We start from the raw sequence: 22,392 nt of genomic DNA on the forward strand, positions 1-22,392 counted from the left end.
CCTGAAATGTCAGTACACACAAGAGCAAATACAATTCGTCCAAAATTGTTAGGAGATAACTACACATTTGAACAATAATGTTTGAAATCATCAAAACTTTATAAGTTGCAAAAATGAAAAGCATGCAAATAGCAACTATCTTAACACACCCAAGGGGGAGTTTCATTTCATTTGGATATCCGAAACTGATGAATCAAGATTTTTGTGAGAAGGTGAAGAAATGGACGACGAGAAGGATCCAAAATCTCAAAATCACTTGAGTATTAGGATAGAATCCGGGTTGTTGTCAGTGGTGGCCGGCCACTTTACTTTCATGCAAGTTTTTGAGATGTAATAATAAGGGCACTTACCTACGGACATTAAATTTGATATATTTAATTTGATTAATTTATTTGAATTGATTGTGCAGTAGAACTACCTATTTTTCTAGTCTTTTTACCTGCATGCTGATTTTGATTTAGCTTGGAATCCGATTATAGCTCTTAAGAACTTAACAAATTTTTTTCTACTTAAATCAAATTAAAAATTTTAAGTCAACATAGAAACTCTAACTATTTAAGAAGTAAGCCTGGGGTTGCCGGGAGTTCTCATTTCATAACTTTTATTCAAATTCAAGCCTTTAATCGAGTCGATCAACATGCATTAGATTAATGACAAATTTAATTTCTAAAACTTTTAATTGCATTTTTAGCTTTAGACATCAAACCCAACATAAGTCTAAGGGGTCAATTAGGATCCGCTCTAGATGTCGGCCCCAACTCCTCAAACTTATCTAAATAACGTCTCGATCACTCAACATTAAAAGACCGAACACATATTTTTAAATCGTTTAGATGGTTTAGTTGGCTCCCCAATCCAGACCAGGGTAAGTCTAGATTTGCACTGCATTAGCTAGGTTCGGGTCACATTTTAGTACCCAATTTAGACTTAGGTTCTGAGGCTGGCTCGGGCCATAAGACCTCAACTTCTAGAAATTGAATCCCAAATTTCTAATAAAATTGACCACTCAAATTAAAAATCTCTTTCAATCAGATTCGAGCCCAACACTTAGGATAGGCTGACGTGTTTCTGAAGTAATTCAGAATCTCAAAGCACTTTCTACTTCTCCTCCTTTGATTTCAGAAATAAGTGTTCAATCTTGAACCAATCCCTCTTGAAATTCCAATCCTTACCTCCTTTGATATCGATCTTTGAAAATCTTAAATAAAATTCACACCGCTATTTTAATCGAGAGTTTTCGTAGGAAACTTCTATTTTCTACGATGTAATTAACTACGAGGTCTTGCGCTCGTAGGAGATTTAGAAACCCATAATTAATTTTCAAAACCAATTTTTCAAAATCTTTAATTATTTATTTTTGGGAGAATTAAATACAACAATCATTATCGTCATTTTCAAACGATCGATAATGATTGATATCTTCTTTCTTTGGAGAGATATATCAATTATTATCTTGGTTTTGATTATGAAATTAATGATCTTTCATCCAAATTAGCATAGTCAAACAATTTTGAGTTTGACTACGATAATTTGGATAATTTTAAAGTTTTGAAATTTGAACCTATTAGTGAATGATATTCTCTCCATTTGAGATGATATATCGTTCATAATGCTGCGTTTGATTTCTAAACTAAAATTTAAAAAATTAAACTTTCCCAAAGATAATTAATTCTTTTTCAAAACTATATATATATTTTTAATCAAAACAGAGGTTTCTTGAAAATTCTTTTAATTACTTCCCTTTTGAATGAGTATATTTTATTTAAGTGCTTCAAACTTCTCTCTATTCTTTTCTAAAGTGAGATTAGAATAAGATTTGAATTATTCATTATGTGATTTGCTATATTGTTGATATTGTGAAGTACATGTTATATTCTTTACTTGTACTTTCATTTCTTGTTTGACCTTGTCAAGTATTGACACTAACAAAGACTTATTTTCTAGAACTTTCTATGTTTTTAGATTCTTTACATCTATCATGGACTAATCTTCTTGAAAAGATAATTAGGAAGCTTTTTCCTAAATATTGGAAGCTTTTTTTAATATGTTCTCAAATATTTTTATAGTGAACCATTTCAATAGGAAGGCCATAAGATCATGTATGTTTTTTTATTGAGAATTTATATAATGTGCCACTCTTGTAGTTGTGGTTTACATTTGATGCTATGATTCCTCCATCTTAAGATATAATCTACAATTTTTTTGCCAAGTTTCTATTTCTTGATCACCAAATCTTTGACTATAGCATAATGATGTGCTCCAATAAACCTTTTTACAATAAAATGTTTTAATTCTACACAGGTATGAACTAACAAATTAGAAAATTTTTCATACCCTTAAAAATCCACGCTAAGCAAGTTTCTCATAAACTTCTTGAACAATAACACAACTGTTGGAACTCGTTCAATAAGAATTAGGATATTAAGCCTAATTAAATGTCCCAAGGCTAACCAAGAGGGGGGGGGGGGGTTATTTAAAAATTCATACTTATATTCTTGGATTTTAGAAAACCTTTTAACTTATTAATGCAAGTTTAAATTTAATTAAAAATAAACTTTTCAACCAGAGTAAACAACTTGCAATGAAATTAAATGCGGAAGAAAAATAAGAAAGAACACATAAGATTTATAGTGGTTCAGTCAAACCTTGACCTACGTCCACTCCCCGGAGGCACCCTCCGAGTATTGCACTAATTCCCTAAAGTGACTCTCCTTTTGCCCCCAACGCAAGGCGTAGAAGCCTGTATAAAATCACTTTCACCTTCCCCAGTGCGGCGGAGTAGCCGGGTTCTTTGACACCAAAGAGATCTTCTTCTCACAAAAACTTCCCTCAAGACGACCCTTGAATCCGATGGTACTAAGGTGCAAGTTCACCAGAGTAATCGTGTGAATATCCCCTCCACACTCCCTTGAAATCCCCTCCAAGGATCTTCTCCCTCTCAAACTCCACCCTTTTCTCTCTCCCTTTCAAGTTCTCTCTTCTAGTTTTCTCCAAAAAAATGAAGACACAATGACTGTCAAAGATACACTTTGTCGTTCTTTTACACTCTCTAAGTGTCGGCAGAGAACCGGACCAATGTTGTTGAACTTCACTTGAAAGCCTTCAAAGGAGATGGGCAGAAGCAAAGAGATCTTCTTCTTCAAGTAACCTTGTGAATCCCTCACAAACCCCTCACTTGATCTCTCACTCTTCTCTGTTACAATATCTCCCAAACAGTCACACTTAATGATCCCTCTTAAGAGAAAACAACTCCAAAGATACTTGTAATAGTTTCTAGGACTCCTTATATAGAAAGGAGAAGAAAACCGTCCAAAAAATAGCTAAAATCATGTTTTTCTGCGCACTGGATTATCCCATACGAACCTGAGTTAGTACGGACAAACTATGTAAAAAACTATCCCGTACGAACAATTTGTGTATCAATACGAACCAATTTCATCCTGGGACCAAATAGGTTCATCCCGGGATGAAATATTTCATCCGGTACGAATAGTTATATCAAAGGTCGGTTTTTGAAAACTGCAGAACATTGCCAGAAACTGCCATAGTCGGTTCCCTTTGTCCTAGGAAGAAAATATTTCATCCTGGACGATCAGAACTTAGAAAAAATATTTTTGTTCAGTTCCTATTCATTCCATTGTTCTTATAAGGAGATAATTGACCTGATCGTCCCGTACGAACTATATTTGTCCTATACGATCAGTACAAAATATTTAAGATCTCCTTAAGTGTGTGTGTTTTAATTCACTCAATTTACAATCACTCCCTTTCAAGTTTATTTCAAAGAAAAGTGCAAGCTTCAAATCATAGAGTATTTCATGATGAATTGATTTTGAAGTCTTCGTTTGTCTGGAGTTCGATTGTCCTGAAATGTTAGTCCACACAAGAGCAAAAATAAATCTTCCAAAAAATGTTAGGAGATAACAATACATAAAATAATAATATTTGGAATCATTAAAATTATACAAGTTACAAGAATGTAAAACATGCAAATAGCAACTTTCCTAACAATCTCTCCCTTTTTGATGATGGAAAAACAATTATTGTTTGTATAATTTGAAATTCTAAGAATCTCCTAAACTCCCACTGAAATGATGAACTCATGAAAATAAGGAGGCATTTGAATTAAAAAAAAAAAATGTTTTTCAAAATTTTTATACAACATAAAAGACATAACAAAAACAATCAAACTCTTTTACGAAAACATACGATAAAACAAATAAAAAACATAAAAATACACAAGACACGAATACACAAGACACAACAAACAATTTCTCCCCTTTTTTAACAGCATCAAAAAGTGAAGAAGGAAAGGTAAGCAGACATATAAAAATCATTTAAAAATTTAACCTTTAAAGTGATTGACATAAAATTTGCAAATACAATTAAAATATTAGACAAATCATAAAATTCATAGAATTTAAGAAGAGATATAACATAGAAACTAAAAAGAATTTATCAAAACATGAGTATATTTAGACTTTTAAGATAGCAAAAATCATTGTAAAAATGATGATATAAAAATTTTATATTTCATATTTCAATATGTAATATAAATGTACATAAGATCAATTTGAATTAAGAGATTAAAAAATTAAGGAAAGAAATAACTACCACATGTGGCGCTTTGCGCATCTTTTTCAATTTTGTGGCACATTTTTGTGCTTATTTTCACTTGTTGGGCTTATTTTGTACCTTTTTTTCACATTGCGAATCTTTGCATATTTCTTTTAATTTTTGTATATTTGTATAATTTTTAAGAGTAATTGTATTCTTTCCAAAATCAATAATTTAAAATTTCAAATCTTTCTAAGTGCAGAAATATTAATTGATAAGTGAAATAGAAAATAAGAAAATATCACAATTGCAATAATAATATTAAAATTAATGTAGTCTAAAAAAGAGACATGAAATTGAAAATCTTAATAATATCAAGTTTTAAACACAACCTAAATTTAGAAAAATTAGATTTTCTAATGAATTCAATTTTATGTTGCAGTTCAAAGTATAGCACTTGTAAGATCAAAAATTTAAGAGTTTTTCATATTGGCTAACGAACATTTCAAACATAGAACAAAAACACTTAAACATCCAAAAAATCTAAAGCAATAAAAGAATTAAAAAACACTACACAAAATACAAGTATACAAACTATAATAATATTCATATCAAATTCCAAATGTCTCACAACAAGAAACATGAAATCCGATGTGAAAACATTTCAAAATCATACAAAACACAAAAAAAAAAAACAATCAAAACAAATAAAAAATAAAAATACAACAAATAAAAAACATACACACAAAAAACAAATAACCACATAAACAAAGGGTTTAAATATCATTTTACTCATGATATGATGATTCAGAAGTTAGATCTGCCCAGGAGATTTTTTTGCTTTTCATTATTTTCCCATTTTATAATTTGCTTAGCTTTGCCTTTTTCTTTAGCGGGAAGAGTTCTCAAATTAGGGCACTGACTTTTCAGATGTCCAGATTTCCTACATCCAAAATAAATTATATTTGAAGAAATCTGAACATTCTTATAATTTTTACCTTTATTCCACTTTTGTTGATGCTTATGCTTTAGTGGACTTTTCAATTTGATTGTTAAGTCATCACTTTCCTTACCAACTAAGCAACTTTCCTCCATGTCTTCCGCTTTTAGCATTATTGTTTCACCTGCATCCAAAAGTTTTTGACCAAAATATTGCTCGTAGGCAATAAGTGAGCCAATCAAATTATCAATAGATTATTCATTCAAATTTTTTGATTCGCAAATATCAACAACTTTGGCATCAAACTTGTCAAGTAAACAACGTAGAATTTTATTGACTATTTCAAAGTTTAAAAATTCTTTACCTAAAGCATGCAATTGTGTTACAATTTGAATAAACCTAGTATACATGTCTAAGATCATCTCATAAGGTTTCATGCTAAAGAGTTCATAGTCATGCATCAAAAAATTCAACTTAGATTGCTTGACTTCACTAGTACCTTCATATTAATACATAAACTATCCCAAATTTCCTTGCAGGTAGTACATGTAGAGATTCTGATATAATCTTCAGAATTTAAAGCTCAAAACGCACAGAATAAATAATTCATACATTTAGCATTTAATTCAGCATAAATTTGTTATACTCTACTCCATTCAGAAAAAGGGGTCTCAATTTTGATTCCATCTATAATATGTGATGGTACAGAATAACCACTTTGAATCATATGTCACATTCGATAATCTATTGATCACAATAAAGTAGACATTCGAATTTTCCAAAAATCAAAAGAAATATTATTAAATAAAGGTGGTCTAACAATCAAATATCCTTCTAATGTTTTACGGTTTCTAAGATTAGCCGTACTCATTTTTCAAAAAGTAGTCTAAACTTATGATTTTGATACAAAGCTCTGATACCACTTGTTGGAACTCGTTCAATAAGAATTAGGATGTTAAGCCTGATTAAATGTCCCAAGGCTAACTAAGAGGGGGGGTAAATTGGTAATTTAAAAATTATACTTATACTCTTGGATTTTTAGAAAACCTTTTTAATTATTAATGCAAGTTAAATTTAAAGTTTAAAAAATAAACTTTTCAACCAGAGTAAACAACTTGCAATGAAATTAAATGCAGAAGAAAAATAAGAAAGAACACACCAGATTTATAGTGGTTCGGTCAAACCTTGACCTACGTCCACTCCCCGGAGGCACCCTCCGAGTATTGCACTAATACCACAAAGTGACTCTCCTTTTGCTCCCACAGCAAGGCGGAGAAGCCTGTACAAAATCACTTTCACCTTCCCCGGTGCGGCGGAGTAGCCGGGTTCTTTGACACCAAAGAGATCTTCTTCTCGCCAAAACTTCCCTCAAGACGACCCTTGAATCCGATGGTACTGAGGTGCAAGTTCGTCGGAGCAACCGTGTGAATATCCCCTCCACACTCCCTTGAAATCCCCTCCAAGGATCTTCTCCCTCTCAAACTCCACCCTTTCCTCTCTCCCTTTCAAGTTCTCTCTTCTAGTTTTCTCCAAAAGAACGAAGACACAATGACTGTCAAAGATACACTTTGTCATCCTTTTACACTCTCCAACTGTCGGCAGAGAATCGGACCTATGTTGTTGAACTTCACTTGAGAGCCTTCAAAGGAGATGAGAAGAAACAAAGAGATCTTCTTCTTCAAGTAACCTTGTGAATCCCTTACAAACCCCTCACTTGATCTCTCACTCTTCACTCTTATAATATCTCTCAAACACTCACACTTAATGATCCCTCTCAAGAGAAAACAACTCCAAAGGTACTTGTAATAGTTTCTAGGACTCCTTATATAGAAATGAGAAGAAAAATCGTCCAAAAAATAGCTAAAATCATGTTTTTCTGCGCACTGGATCGTCCCGTACGAACCTGAGTTAGTACGGACGAACTGTGTAAAAAACTGTTATGAGATAAAAACACACTCACTTTTCAAAAAATATTTTTCTTCAGTTCCTATTCATTCCATTATTCTTATGAGGAAATAACTGACCTGATCGTCCCGTACGAACTATGTTTGTCCCTTACGATCAGTACAAAATATTTAAGATCTCCTTAAGTGTGTGTGTTTTAATTCACTCAATTTACAATCGCTCACTTTCAAGTTTATTTCAAATAAAAGTACAAGCTTCAAATTATAGAGTATTTCATGATGAATTGATTTTGAAGTCTTCGTTTGTCTGGAGTTCGATTGTCCTGAAATGTTAGTCCACACAAGAGCAAAAACAAATCTTCCAAAAAATGTTAGGAGATAAAAACACATAAAACAATAATATTTGGAATCATCAAAACTATACAAGTTGCACCAATTTAAAACATGCAAATAACAACTTTCCTAACAACAACACTACCCCATGCATTGCAACAACCAACCCTGAAGAGTACTAAATGATATTTAGGGTTCCATGGACAAGAAAAAAATTTGTATAAGTGTGAAACAAATCTTTTAGGATAATGGACCAAGCCACATCTTTTGAGTAGGGTCTACCCCTTAGAATAAAAGAAATGCCCTAAAATTATTATAGAGCCTCTTTGACTTACTGCTCTTCCAATTGCTTATTGTCTATATGTTACATTAAGTCCTTTTTTGATTTTATGAATTTATCTTTATTTAATTTAATTATTTCCTTCTATTTATTGTAATGCAGAATAGCCTCTATTAGAACTAATTCTATATGAGGTTTTGAAGAAGGGGTTTCTTTACTTTGTAAATAGCCATATTAGTCATTAATTCTTCAATCATTTTCACCATTTTAGAGATCTATTATTTATTCCCTCTTAGTTAATCTAACAAATATTGAGTCAGATCTAGTTCATCACCTTCTTCTACCTTAGCATATTAAGTATTTACTTTACTCATGCCTGTTTCTTTCAAAGTAGATGCTCAGGTATTTACCATAAAGATGTCCCTAGAATTTTCCTGATAAAGGCTTTTCATTGCAATCATCTCAATAGCTTCTTCTCTATCTATCTTTCTTATACTCTCTTTTAACTGATCCATCATTTCTTTTATTGATCTCTTGACACATTATATTTGGATCAACTAGTGTAATCTCTTACTGGCAAAGATTATACAAAATATTAACCTTTTTTGTCATCTTTCCTCCATTACATAATTTATATTTGTGATGATTGATGCACTATAAAGTGATGGAAGACTTTAGATGAATTATTCATAGATTGATAGAAAATGGGAGGGGTTATTAGGTTATCCCCTCTAAGAGAAAAAACTCCATAACCCAAATATTTTTCTGGTGTTTGATAGTTTTAAATGTTTAAAGGAATCGACTAATTATTAGATACAATGAACTTCTTTGGTTCTTTCTAATAGTCTACACCGATGACTGGCTAGATAGATATTCCTTCTTTAAATTGGACTCTTTTTTAAATAGTTAATGGAGCTACTTTCTTTTTACACAACTTCGACTCTATTCTAGTAGATATAACATCTTACACACACTTTACAAATTTTGATTTTGACTACTCATAATTGATTGCTTGGTCTTTGATTACTCCATCTAAAAAGGTTTTAATCATCCTTTTTCTTTCTAATAGGGGAGAGTTTGCTACTTCAAGAACATTCTCCTCACCAAGAGTGGTATATAATGGATAGAAGTAGCCTCCACCTAATAGAATGGTATTCATAAGAATCTCTTGAATATCAAGGACTTCACAAAATTGTTTTATTACATAATTAACTGTAGCATTGATCAAACTCTCTACTTATAAGAGTTTGTCCATATTAACCCTCCCCCTTAGATAGTGGTTCCTATTAAATCTCTTAGATTTGTTCATCTCAAACTTTTAGAAGACAAGGAATTTAGAATTTAGGATAAATATACCTTTTTTACTGGTTATATACTTTAGAAATGTATGACAGGATAGGACAAGACAAAGAGTTTAGTAACTATGAGATCATTTGAAAGCCAACTCTCAATAAAAAACATCAGTAAGGGTTCATTTAATAGAGCCTTTAGCACTTTTTACCACTTTAGGCTATGGCCCATTAAATCTAAATTATATGTTATCAAATCCAAATCTAAACTTTCTTTAGAAGCCCTCAAAATATTTTGCTTGGTTGATGGTGACATTAAGATTATTAGAGAAGTAGAAGATTAGTTTTCCCAAATTTTTCTAAAGTTGAACCAAAATTTTGATTCAGTTTTTAAACTTACTGGCTTTATATAAGATATTTAAATCTCGAGAAAATTATGAGCTAAATTTATTGAATCCCAGAATAAGTTTAAATTAGAATAAGTTTTAACTTTAGTTTTGACTTTAAAGATATAAGTGTTGACCCAGTCTAAAAGTCATCAGACAAGGGAGATGATTTAAACTAAATATGAATTTAGACTTTTATTTACAATGATTTAGACATGGACTGAGTTTCAAATGCTTCAAATTAGGGAGACATTTCGAATATGAATTTAGACTTAAATTTAAATGAACTAAATTTCATCCTAAACCTAGTCGAAAGACTTTAGACTAGGAAGACATTTTAAACAAAAAATTGGACTTGAATTTGAATAGGAATAAACTAGGATTCCTATCCAACCTAAGACTAAATTAGTATGTTAGACATCTAATGTTATTGGAAAAACTCCTAGAAAACTTAAATTTTAAATCAAATCTTTATATAATTAAAAAAAAAAAATCCTCACTAAAGATGAAGAGATAAGTTCCTCCACTATGGAGTCGCTAGAAACATATTGTGGACAAGATTAATGTGGAATGGGGGGTGTCCATTGAATTCACATTAATTTTTTTAACCAAATTTTCATATTATAACATCTACTATCTTGAAAGATAGTCTGATGCCCGAGTATTGATTTGAAAAGATAAATGAAATTACTTTCATAATTAAATATAGCATATGGAATGCTAAATTATGCTTGAAAGATAAAATAAAAATTCACCTATTATTTTAGTTTCAATTCCACTTTTCAATTCAATATTCGGTTCAATTTTCAGATTTTAAACTCAAGTAAAACTTTCAATCAACCTTCAATTAACCTTTGGGTCATATACAATCAATCCCAATAATTCATTTGATTTTCATTGATGTGTTGATTCAAACTAAATTATTGAAACCTGAAATCCAATCCAAATCCAGGATTACAAATCAAATTATAGGGTTAAGGACCCAGTACTATGATGATTGATGATTATATGAATGATGCAAAATTTAATATCAATGGCATGTACATGGTGTGATCTTACATAAGCCACCTAACATGTTGGATCCCATGATAGATTTGGGGCCCTTCAAAAGTTTGGGCACTAATGTTATTAGGAAGATTGACCCTCCTTCTTCAAAGGGTCATTGCTTCATTTTAGCCGCAATTGATTACTTCTCCAAGTGGACAGAAGTAGTCCTCCTATGAAATGTAACATGACACCATATCATAAAGTTTTATTTTGACCATATCGTATATCAATTTGGCATCCCCCACTAGATCATATTCAATAATGGGTCCACTTTAAAGTCTACAAAAAAATAATAATTTTGCAAGGCGCCACAACATTGACTGTAGAAACTCAATAATCAATTACCCACAGGCTAATGGGTTGGGCTAGGACTTTAATAATACTTTGGTGTGAATCATCAAAAAGACCCTTTATTATAATAAATGTCATTTATATGAAAGGTTGGTAGAATCCTTATGGGCCTATTAGACCACTTATAGAACACCTACCCAATCCACTATATTTGCACTAGTATATAGGTTTGAGACCGTAGTCCCCCTGGAAGTACAGGTTCCCTAAATCAAAATTATAATTCAAAATTAAATTCTGACTGACCAGATAGATCAACTTTAACTAGAAGATCTCGAAGACCTTAAAGAGTGTCACTTCCAAGCTCAGTACAGAGTTGTATAAGGCCCGAATGGTTCAAGCTTATGATTAGTTTTTGCGACCGACCTTCCAAGTAGGAGAGTTGGTCTTGGTTCTTCGGAGGCCTATATTAGCTCACCAAAAAGATCAATGGGAAGATTGAATAGACATCAGAAGGACCCTTCATTATATAAACTACTTACAAAGGGGTCTTGTATCAGCTAGTTGATTGAAAAGGAAATCACCCAATGTTGTCTGTCAATGGGAGTTCCCTTAAAAGTACTATGTTTGATGTAGCTCAAATTTTCAATCAATAAAATATTTTTGTGAAATAACTAGATGGATAAGAGGGGAGGTGAATTGTGAAAACTTTATTGTATTAATTAAAACCTAAGCAGGAGTTCTAATTTTTTTGATGTTTTTAAATTTTTAACATGAAAAATTTAAACAACTTTTCTTTCAAAAATTTTCCCAAGCAAATATTTTGAAATGAAAATGCATGCAGGAATAAAAAGCAGTAAAGAAAAAAGCACACCAAAATTTTTATACTGGTTCGATCAAACCATGACCTACGTCCACTCCTCAGAGTCCTCCGCTCTGGGATTTTCACTACCAACTATAGCTCTCCTTTTGTCCCCCCTCGGCAAAGAGGAGAAGCCCTTACAATACTCTCTTTCACCAATTCGGCGTGGCGGAGTGCCAAGCGCTGTTTTCACCCTCCTGGTGACGACAGAGAACCTTCTCATTTTTCTCTCTCCTGGAGAAGGCAGAGTACCTTCGAGGTCAACGGATGTAAATGAGTCTCCCTCTTAGAAAGCCTCCCACAAGTTCTTCCCGGGCCATTGAAGGAGCAAGTTGCAGCAAGATCGGAGCAATCGTGTGATCTCCCTCACACCTCTTCTCCCTCACCAAGCTCACCTTCTCCTTCATCTCTCAACCCCTCAAAATTCTCAAGAGCTCTCTCTAGGATTTTTTCTCTACTTACATTTTCCTCTTTTGTCTCTCTCTCTCTCTTATAAAATATGACAAGTTTTACACATAAAAATGGGCTCCAAAATCTATGAGATTTCAAAAGTAGCCGTTACAATCATATAATATGCTTATGTATTGTACAATATGATATGTACAAATTAGCTTCATCCTGGTACGAAGATGTACAAATAGTTCAAAAAATTATCGTATAGTACGATCGTATATCATACGATACGATTCACAACACACTTTTCATATAGGACGATAGCCGGGGTGATCAAATGTCATCTCTGTTCATCATATGGTACGATCTACATCGTATCGTATGAATAGTGAAAATAAAGGCATCATCTAAGATGAATTCCAGGATGATCAAATATCGCCTCTATTCATCGTATGGTATGATAGTCATCGTATAGTACGATGAGACAAAAAAGAAAGGATTGTTAATACTTGTTCAATAAGAATTAGGATGTTAAGCCTAATTAAATGTCCCATAGCTAACCAAGATGGTGGGTGAATTGGTAATTAAAAAAATTTATCCCTCTTTTTAAAATTAAAAGGAAACGAAAATAAGTGAGTTTTTCTAGAAAACGTTTTTCAACCACAAAATTTATATACAAAAAGTAAAAATGTTGTGGAAAATAAAAGACACCAAAGTTTATTGTGGTTTGGTCAAAACCTGACCTACATCCACTCCCTAGAGGCACCCTCCGAGTATTGCACTAATACCATTAGCGACTCTCCTTTTGCACCCACAGCAAGGCGGAGAAGCCTTTACAAACTCTTTTCACCACTACCCGGTACGGCAGAGAACTGTCATCCTTTCACACTCCCCCGATGTCAGCAGAGAACCATTCATCCTTTCATACTATTCCTAAGTGTTGGCAGAGTACCATCATCCTTTCACAATCCCCTAATATCAACAGAGAACCGTCCGTCCTTTCACACTCTTCTAGTGTGGGCAGAGAACCCTCGGCTGTTCACACTTTCCAAGTGTTGGCAAAGAACCTAATCTCCTTGAAGATCTTCTTCACAAGTCCAATCTAAAATAAAAGAGAGAAGAGTGAAGTAATCTCAAACTTAAAAAGTAGAAACTCTTACCCTTGAGTACCAAGTGAAACCTTCACGATCCAATGACAAGAAATCTCCTTCAAATGCTCTCTCACACTCTCTCCTTGACTCTCTTCTCAATAGGCATGAAGATTAGTAACCAAAAAGATTAAGTGTCAATTTAGAATGGCCTATATATAGAAGAGACAAGAAAAACCATCTAAAAATGGCAGATTTCAAGTTATCATGCACAGGATCGTCTCGTATGATCGAAGATCGTCCCGGTCGATTTTACTTAAAAGCCTAGGAAATGAACCTAATGTATATATATACGAAATTACTTCGTATACGCTGATCATCCCGTACGAACCAAGTTCATCCAGTACGAACGGTTATCACAAGGTGATTTCCAAAAACTGCAGAACGAAATCAGAAAACTGTTTAAGTCGGTTCCATTATCCATGACGAAATTATTTCATCTGGGCAAAATTTTTACAAAGCCCAGGCCATCCTGGGATGATAATTAATTTCATCTTGACGAAATTTTTGTAGAGCCCAAGTCGTCCCGGGATGAAGAAATTTCGTCCTGGACAATCAGATTTTAGAAAATTTTCTTTGCAGTTCCTGTTCATTCCATGTGCTCTTCCGAGGAGAAAACTATCTGATCGTCCCGTACAAACTAAAATCATCCCGTACGATCAATATAAAAAAATTATGATCTCCTTAAGTGTGTGTGTATGTTTTTATTCACTCAAATACAATCACTTCCTCTCAATTCAAATAACATTTATAAGCTTCAAAATTACAAAGAATTTTTTGCTGAATTTAATTTGAAGTCTTTGTGGTCGGGAGTTTGATTCACCTGAAATATTAGTACACACAAGAGCAAATATAAATTTTTATAAAATGTTAGGAGATAACAACATATAATACAATAATATTTGGAATCATCAAAATTATACAAGTTACAATAATGTAAAACATGCAAATAGCAACTCTCTTAATAATCTCCCCCTTTTTGATGATGGAAAAACAATTATTATTTGTAGGATTTCAAATTTTAAGAATCTCATAAAATCCCCCTGAATTGATGATGAATACATGAAAATAAGGAGGCATTTTAAACCCCAAAGAAAGTTTTTTGGTTTTTCAAAATTTTTACACACCCTAAAAATATACACACCCTAAAAATACAACAACACAAAAAGAAATATGAAAAACACTAGATCAATACACAAGAACAAGACAAATAATTTTCACAAAAATAAAACATCAAAAAAATCAAAATACAAGAACAGTACAAACAATACAAATAATTTCTCCCTCTTTTTGACAACAATAAAAAGTGAAGAAGAAATAGACTAGAAATGTAAGTAATAATATGAAGTTCATTTGATAATTTAACCTTGAAAGTGATTAATATAAGATATGCAAATAAAATTAAAATATTAGGCAAATCAAAAAAATTTATAGAATTTAAAAAGTGATATAACATTGAAACTAAAAAGAATTTATCAAAGATATGAGTCAATTTAGACATTTAGATAAAAAAAATCATTGCAGGAAGGATGAATAATAAAATTGTATATTTCAAATTTCAATAAAAATATAAATGAATATTAGATCAATTTGAATTAAGAGATTAAAAGAATATGGAAAGAAGTAACTACAACATGTGGCGCTTTGCGCATCTTTTTCAAATTTATGGCACATTTTTGTGCATATTTTTACTTTTGGGCTCATTTTGTGCCTCTTTTTCATATTTGAGAACTTTTGCACATTCCTTTTAATTTTTGTATATTTATACAATTTTTAAGAGTAATTGAATTCTTTCAAAAATCAATAATATAAAATTTCAAATTTTTCTAAGTGCATAAATTTTATTTGAAAAATGAAATACAAAATAAGAAAACTTCTAAATTATAATAATATTATTATAAATAATATAGTCAATGAGAGACATGAAATTGAAAATCCTAGTAATATCAAGTTATAAGCATTAATTAAATTTAGAATAACTAAATTTTCTAATGAATTTAATTTTAATTTACAATTTAGTTTAAAGCGTAATTAAGATTAAAAAGTCTAATGAAATTCATAAAGATCAATACACATTTCAAAAATAACTCAAAGCTAAAGCAAAAACAACATATATTGATATCAATTTAGAATTTTACAATCATTGCATGATATCAATACAAAACATAAAAAAAATGAAAGATACAATCAACTTTATAAAATAAAGCAAACTACAGAAAGACATACATAAACAAAACCTAATACAGTCACAGAGGACCCTGATCTGGAGGAGGAGGAGGAGGAGGAACACCACCAAAGAAGTTATAATATGAACTCATTAGCATTACATTGGTGTTAATATCATTTAATTGCTCTTTCATGAAACCAATGCCACTTTGCTGCTGCTGAAATTGAGCCTTAATAAGATCAAAGCACTGATCAAAATGAGTCTCAAGTCTATAAAATCTTTCAAACAAATTCTGATAATTTGGTTGATCAGCAGGTGCAGGTGCTCTTTCTTGTTGTTCCTCTGAATCACTAGCAACATGTGATTTCCCTTTATATTCCTTGAAGATCGCTCTAAAAGATGAATCATTGTAGTAGAGCGGTTCTTTGTACTCTTGATCCGGATACACTAAGTTGTATTTCTTCTCCAAGACATATGTGACTAAGTGGCCTAAAGCATCATTCCTCTTTCTTTTCTGATCTGCATGGCCAATTTCAGAAAGCCCATAAAGGTAATCTAAGATATGTTGGGCTTCGTCAATAGGCTCTTTGGACATGATTAGGAAGGTCACTATGGAAAGAAGAGGAGTAATATTTACTCTATCACTAGCCTTTGGAATGATTGAGGTTCTAAGAATGTGCTGGATGATACGAGCATTTTGGAGAAGGTCTGAAACTCTAGCCACATGTTCATCTATACCATTTCCTCTAATCACCCTATTGATTTCAAACCATTTATATTCACCAGAAGTGATTAAGGAATGGGCTCTACATCCTTTAGTTCTTAAATTTAGAAAAGCACCTATGTCATGCTTGGTGATTTTCTATATTTTGTTTGAAAAAAAATGAACGAATAGTGGAGTGGTCGGAGTTAAAAGATATGTTAGCTAAAAAGTAATGGAAAGTTTCTTTGTTGTAGAGGTGGATGAGTGTGAGAATGAAGCCAAATTGTGTGGAAGCGAACAAGTGCATTACCTTAAAGGTAATTTCATCTTGTATAAGAATTTGAGAGGGGGTTATTTTTGAGTATGCAAACCTCAGAAAGGAATCCTCATTTTCTTTGGATAAGAAATTCTCGGATGGATTCCTATGGGGCTTCTTTGCTAAGATCTTTTGACATTTGCTGGAACTTTCCATTGAGATATCTAGAACACAAAAGGGATTGAAAGTGATGTTTAGAAGTGTGATTGTTGAGTTAGAAAGCCCTCTTATTTAAAAAAAATGACACTTTCATACCAGACGAAAAATGTTCGTCCCGGACGAAATGTTTCGTTCGTCCCGTATTAAAAAAATTTTGTACAGACGATCGAATTCGTCCAAAATGAAATGGCTTTTCGTAATCAACACAAGTTACGATGCATCCTTTTGTACAAACTTTTGACCAGACTGATGGTACAGATGACATAATTTTGTCCACACGATCAATACTTATGATCTTTTTAATTGTAGTTAAAACCATCCCCTACATCGAACCGCTACATGTTCGTCCAGACGAACATGGTTCGTACAGACAAAATTCAAAAAATAATAAACCACCTTATCCTTTTGACTGTTGTTCTCATTCAATGCATAGTTACACAAAAATTTCATCCCGGACGACCGTGAAGATCGTACAGACGAAGTGATATTAAAAACTGAAAAACTGCACGAATCAGTTTCAAAATCTGACAGTTTCACGCATTTCAACACATCATCCCGTACGAAAAAATTTCATCTCAGATGATCATTACTCAAAATTTTTGAATTTTTATATTTTAATTAAAATAAACACATAAAACACAAAAACAAAATGAACAACGAAAATGTACAGACTCTAAACCAAAAAAATCACTTAAAGAAAACTCAAAAACACAAAAAATCACAAAAATATAAACTACAAAAATAAATATCAATGTTGCAAAAACATATTTATTTAAGCATTCAAATCAATCACACCAAGTCTTGTTCTTAATGAACTAAAATTATCAAAGGCTAAAGGTTTTGTAAAAATGTCTGCAAGTTGATTTTCAGTAGAAACATGGGTTAGTTCAATTTCTCCTTTGGATACATGATCCCTTATGAAATGATGCCTTATGTCTATATATTTGGTTCTTGAATGTTAAATAGGATTTTTGAAAATGCAAATAGCATTTGTATTATCACAATAAATTGGAATAGTGCCTATAGTTAATCCTAAATCAATCAACTGTTGTTTCAACCAAAGTACTTGTGCCACACAACTTCCTAAAGAAATGTATTCAGCTTCTGTAGAAGATATAACTACTAAATTTTGTTTTCTACTAGACCAAGATACTAAAGAATTTAAAAAAAATTGACATGTTCCAGAAGTGCTTTTTCTATCCACCCTACAACCTGTAAAGTTAGAATCTGAATAGCCAATTATTTCAAAAGAAGTGCTAAACTTAGGATACCAAATTTCTAAGTTCTGAGTTCCTAAAAGATATCTTAAAATCCTTTTCACTGCTGTCAAATATGATTCTTTTGGATCTGATTGAAATCTTGCACAGAAGCAAACACTAAACATGATATCGGGTCGGCTTGGAATCAATTAAAGTAAAGATCCAATTATCCCTCTAAATTTCTTTTGATCAACAGATTTTCCCTTAGGGTCCTTATCCAACTGAACTGAGGAACTCATTGGTGTACTAATAGGTTTAGCATTATCCATTTAATACTTTTTAAGGATGTCCTTAAAATATTTAGATTGATTAAAAAAAGTATCTTCCTCAATTTGCTTAATACTAAAGCCTAGAAAGTAACTTAAATCAACCATTAAACTCATCTCAAATTTACTACTCATTGTTTTAGAAATTTCAACACAAAGATTTTTATTTGAAGATCCAAAAATGATGTCATCAATATAAATTTGAACAATGAGAATATCCTTTCCAAATTTCTTTAAAAAGAGTGTTGTATCCACACTTCCTTTTTCAAATGATCTTTCAAGTAGGAAAGTGCTCAACCTCTCATACCACGCCCTAGGTGCCTGTTTTAATCCATATAATACCTTTTTCAACTTAAAAACATGATTTGGGTATTTAGAATTTTCAAATCCAAGTGGTTGTTCTACAAAAACATCTTCTTGAATTACCCCATTTAAAAAGGCACTTTTAACATCCCTTTGAAACAATTTAAATCCTATAAAACAGGCAAAGGCTAACAAAACCCTTATTGCTTCAAGTCTAGCTACAAGGGCAATAGTCTCCTCAAAATCAATCCCTTCAATCTGATTATACCCCTTAGCAACTAATCTAGCCTTATTCCTAATGACTACTCCAAAGTCATTCATTTTATTTTTGAATAACCACTTAGTTCTAACTACACTTTGATTCTTAGGCCATGAAGTTAATTCCAAACTTTATTTCTCACAAATTGATTCAACTCTTCTTGCATGACCAAAATCCAAAATTCTTCCGAAAGTGCTTGATCAATATTAGTGGGTTCAATTGTTGAAAAGAAGGCTGAATGATTGTCTTCCTTGTTTATTCCATGCCTAGTCCTTACACCCTCACTAGGTTCACCAATTATCAACTCATTTGGGTGATTTTTAGAAAATCTCAAATCTCTAGGCAAAGGGTTTTCTATCTCCAAATTTTCTTCCAAATTTTCTCCCAATCATTCTTCTAAATTTTCTTCCAAATTTATCTTATCAATATTTTGGGAGTTGTCCTCAATCTCTTCTTTTACAATTTTTGGCTCTTCCAAATTTCCAATTTCATCAAAAACAACATGTGTGGTCTCTTCAATTCTCAAAGTTCTTTTATTGAATACTCTAAAAGATTTTCCAACACTTGAGTATCCAAGAAAAATTCTCTCATCTGATTTTGGATTAAATTTTCCTAAGGCAAATTTTCCATTATTTTGAATGAACACCTTGCAACCAAAAACATGCAATTGACTCAAATTATATGTTCTACCCTTTAGTAACTCATAGGGTGTTTTATTCAATTTTGATCTCACATCTACCCTATTCAGAAATAACATGCAGTGCTAACTGCCTCAGCCCAAAAATATTTTGGAAGTGAGTATTCTGCCAATATTGCTCGGGCGGCTTCTATTAATGTTTTGTTTTTCCTTTCAACTACCCCATTCTGCTGAGGGGTTCTAGGTGCATAAAAGTTTTGATCAATTCCATTTTTCTTGCAAAAATCCTAAAATAGGTTATTTTTAAATTCTCCTTCATGATAACTTTGTATATTTATGATTTCACACCCAATTTTTCTTTGAATCTAATTTGAAAAGTTTCTAAATTCCTCAAATGATTCACTCTTATGAAATATAAATCTAACCCAAGTGAATATAGTGTAATCATCCACAATCACAAATCCGTATACCTTCCCTCCTAGACTTACAGTTCCAACTGGTCCAAAAAGATTCATAATCAATCCACAAATATTGAATTTAACATTAGGAAAAAGTTTTCTAAGCCTTCTACCATTCATTTGACTTTTTAGGGATTGCAAAAATTTAGGATACAAAATAGGATTAGTGAAATCTTCAAGTTTTGGGAGGTATCCTATTATCCTCGAGAGCTTTTATCTTCAAAATGTAAAATGAATTCATATCTTTCAAAATCCAATTTGTATAATTTGATCTATATAGTTTGCTCTCTGATTCATCCTTAAAAATTTTAAAATCATTTTCAAGTTTTAAAGGTTGATTTATAACATTCAAGGTTCTTATTCAAGTCATCAAACTCATCAAGTAATTTCATGTGGTTGTTATCAATTAAAGCATGATCATTCCTAATAATTTCATGTTCCTTTTTAAGTTCTTCTAATTCCAAATTAAGGCTAGCATGCAATTTCTTTGTCTTCCTATATGCTTCATGCATGTGTTCAGAAACTTCAAAAAGTTTGTCATAAGTTAAGTCACATACCTTTTCTTGATCAACAATGTCAGCCATTAAGCATAGATTAGTGACTTCTTCTTCCTTTTCTATCTTTGACGAATCTGAAGCTGAGTCTGCCAAAAAAGCTCGTTTGAACTTCTTCTTGCCCTTTTTCATAAATGGTTTTTCCTCTACCTTCTCCTTGCTAGGATTGGCCTTGAGGAATGGGCACTCCGTCTTTATATGTTCAGGTTTCCTGCATTCATAGCAAATAACTTCATTAGAAACCCTTGCATTTCTATTGAACTTACCTCTATTCCAATGTTGGTGTCTATTTTACTTCCTCTTCAAAAAGCTTATGAATTGTCTAGTCATCAAAGCGATGTCATCTTCTTCATCAAGTTGTGAGTATTCACTGTCAGACTCTTCCACATTCAATGCTATGTTCTTCTCCCTTCGTGGTTCACCTGCATAAAACTTTCTTAAGCTAACTCCTTGCTCGTAAGCAATTAGTGAACCAAGAAGATTGTTAATAGAATAAATGTTTAAATCCTTAGACTCTATAATTGTAGTAATTTTAGCATCATAAGTAGTAGGCAAGTAACGTAAGATTTTATTAACCATTTCAGCATTTGTTAACTCCCTACCTAATGCATGCAAAGAGGTGACAATTTGTGTGAATCTTATGTACATTTTAGAAATAGATTCATTTGGTTTCATGCGAAACAATTCATAATCATGCAACAAGATATTAAGTCTAGATTGCTTAACCTCATTAGTCCCCTCATATGTTATACAAAGTCTATCCCATATGTCCTTTCCACTTTTGCAAGTAGAAACCTTCATGTAATCTTCTGATTTTAAAGCACAAAAGAAACTATTCAAGCATTTAGCATTTAGTTGTGCTAAGTCACGTTCTTCTACTTTCCAGTCTGCAAAAGGTGTTTCAACTCTAACTCCGTAAACTAGTCTAGTTGGTTTTGTATACCCTTCTTGAACTAAGATCAACATATGATAATCAAGTGACTGTAAAAATATAGACATGCGTGTTTTCCAAAAATCAAAAGGAATATTATCAAACAGTGGCGGTCTAGTTATAGAATAACCCTCAGGTGTATTTCGGTTTCCAAATGTAGCCATCTACGTTAATAAAAAAGTAGTCTAAACTTATGATTTTGAAACAAAGCTCTGATACCACTTGTTGAAACTTGTTCAACAAGAATTAGGATGTTAAGCCTAATTAAATGTCCCACGGGTAATCAAGAGGGCGGGGGGGGGGGGGGGAATGGGAATTTAAAAATTTTAACCCATTTTTTAAATTTTTAAAATTCTTTTTAAAATTTAAAAGAAACGAAAATTTAATAAGTAAGTTTTTCTAGAAAACATTTTTCAACCACAAAATTTATTTACAAAAAGTAAAAATGCTGCGAAAAATAAAAGACACCAAAGTTTATAGTGGTTCGGTGAAAACCAGACCTACATCCACTCCCCGGAGGCATTCGAGTATTGCACTAATACAACTAGTGACTCTCCTTTTGCACGCACAGCAAGACAGAGAAGCCTTTACAAACTCTTTTCACCACTACCCGGTACGCAGAGAACCTTCATCCTTTCACACTCCCCCGATGTCGGCAGAGAACCATTCATCCTTTCACACTATTTCCAAGTGTTGGCAGAGTATCGTTGTCCTTTCACACTCCCCCGATGTTGACAGAGAATCGTCCGTCCTTTCACACTCTCCCAGTGTAGGCAGAGAACCCTTCATCCTTTCACACTCTCCTAGTGTGGGCAGAGAACCCTCGGCTGTTCACACTTTCCAAGTGTCGACATAGAACCGAATATCCTTGAAGATCTTCTCCACAACTCCAATCTAAAAGAAAAGAGAGAAGAGGGAATTAATCTCAAACTTGAAAAGTAGAAACTCTTACC

The sequence above is a fragment of the Dendrobium catenatum genome, unplaced genomic scaffold, assembly GCF_001605985.2.
Source record: "Dendrobium catenatum unplaced genomic scaffold, ASM160598v2 fragScaff_scaffold_133, whole genome shotgun sequence".
Taxonomy (NCBI): Eukaryota; Viridiplantae; Streptophyta; class Magnoliopsida; order Asparagales; family Orchidaceae; genus Dendrobium; species Dendrobium catenatum.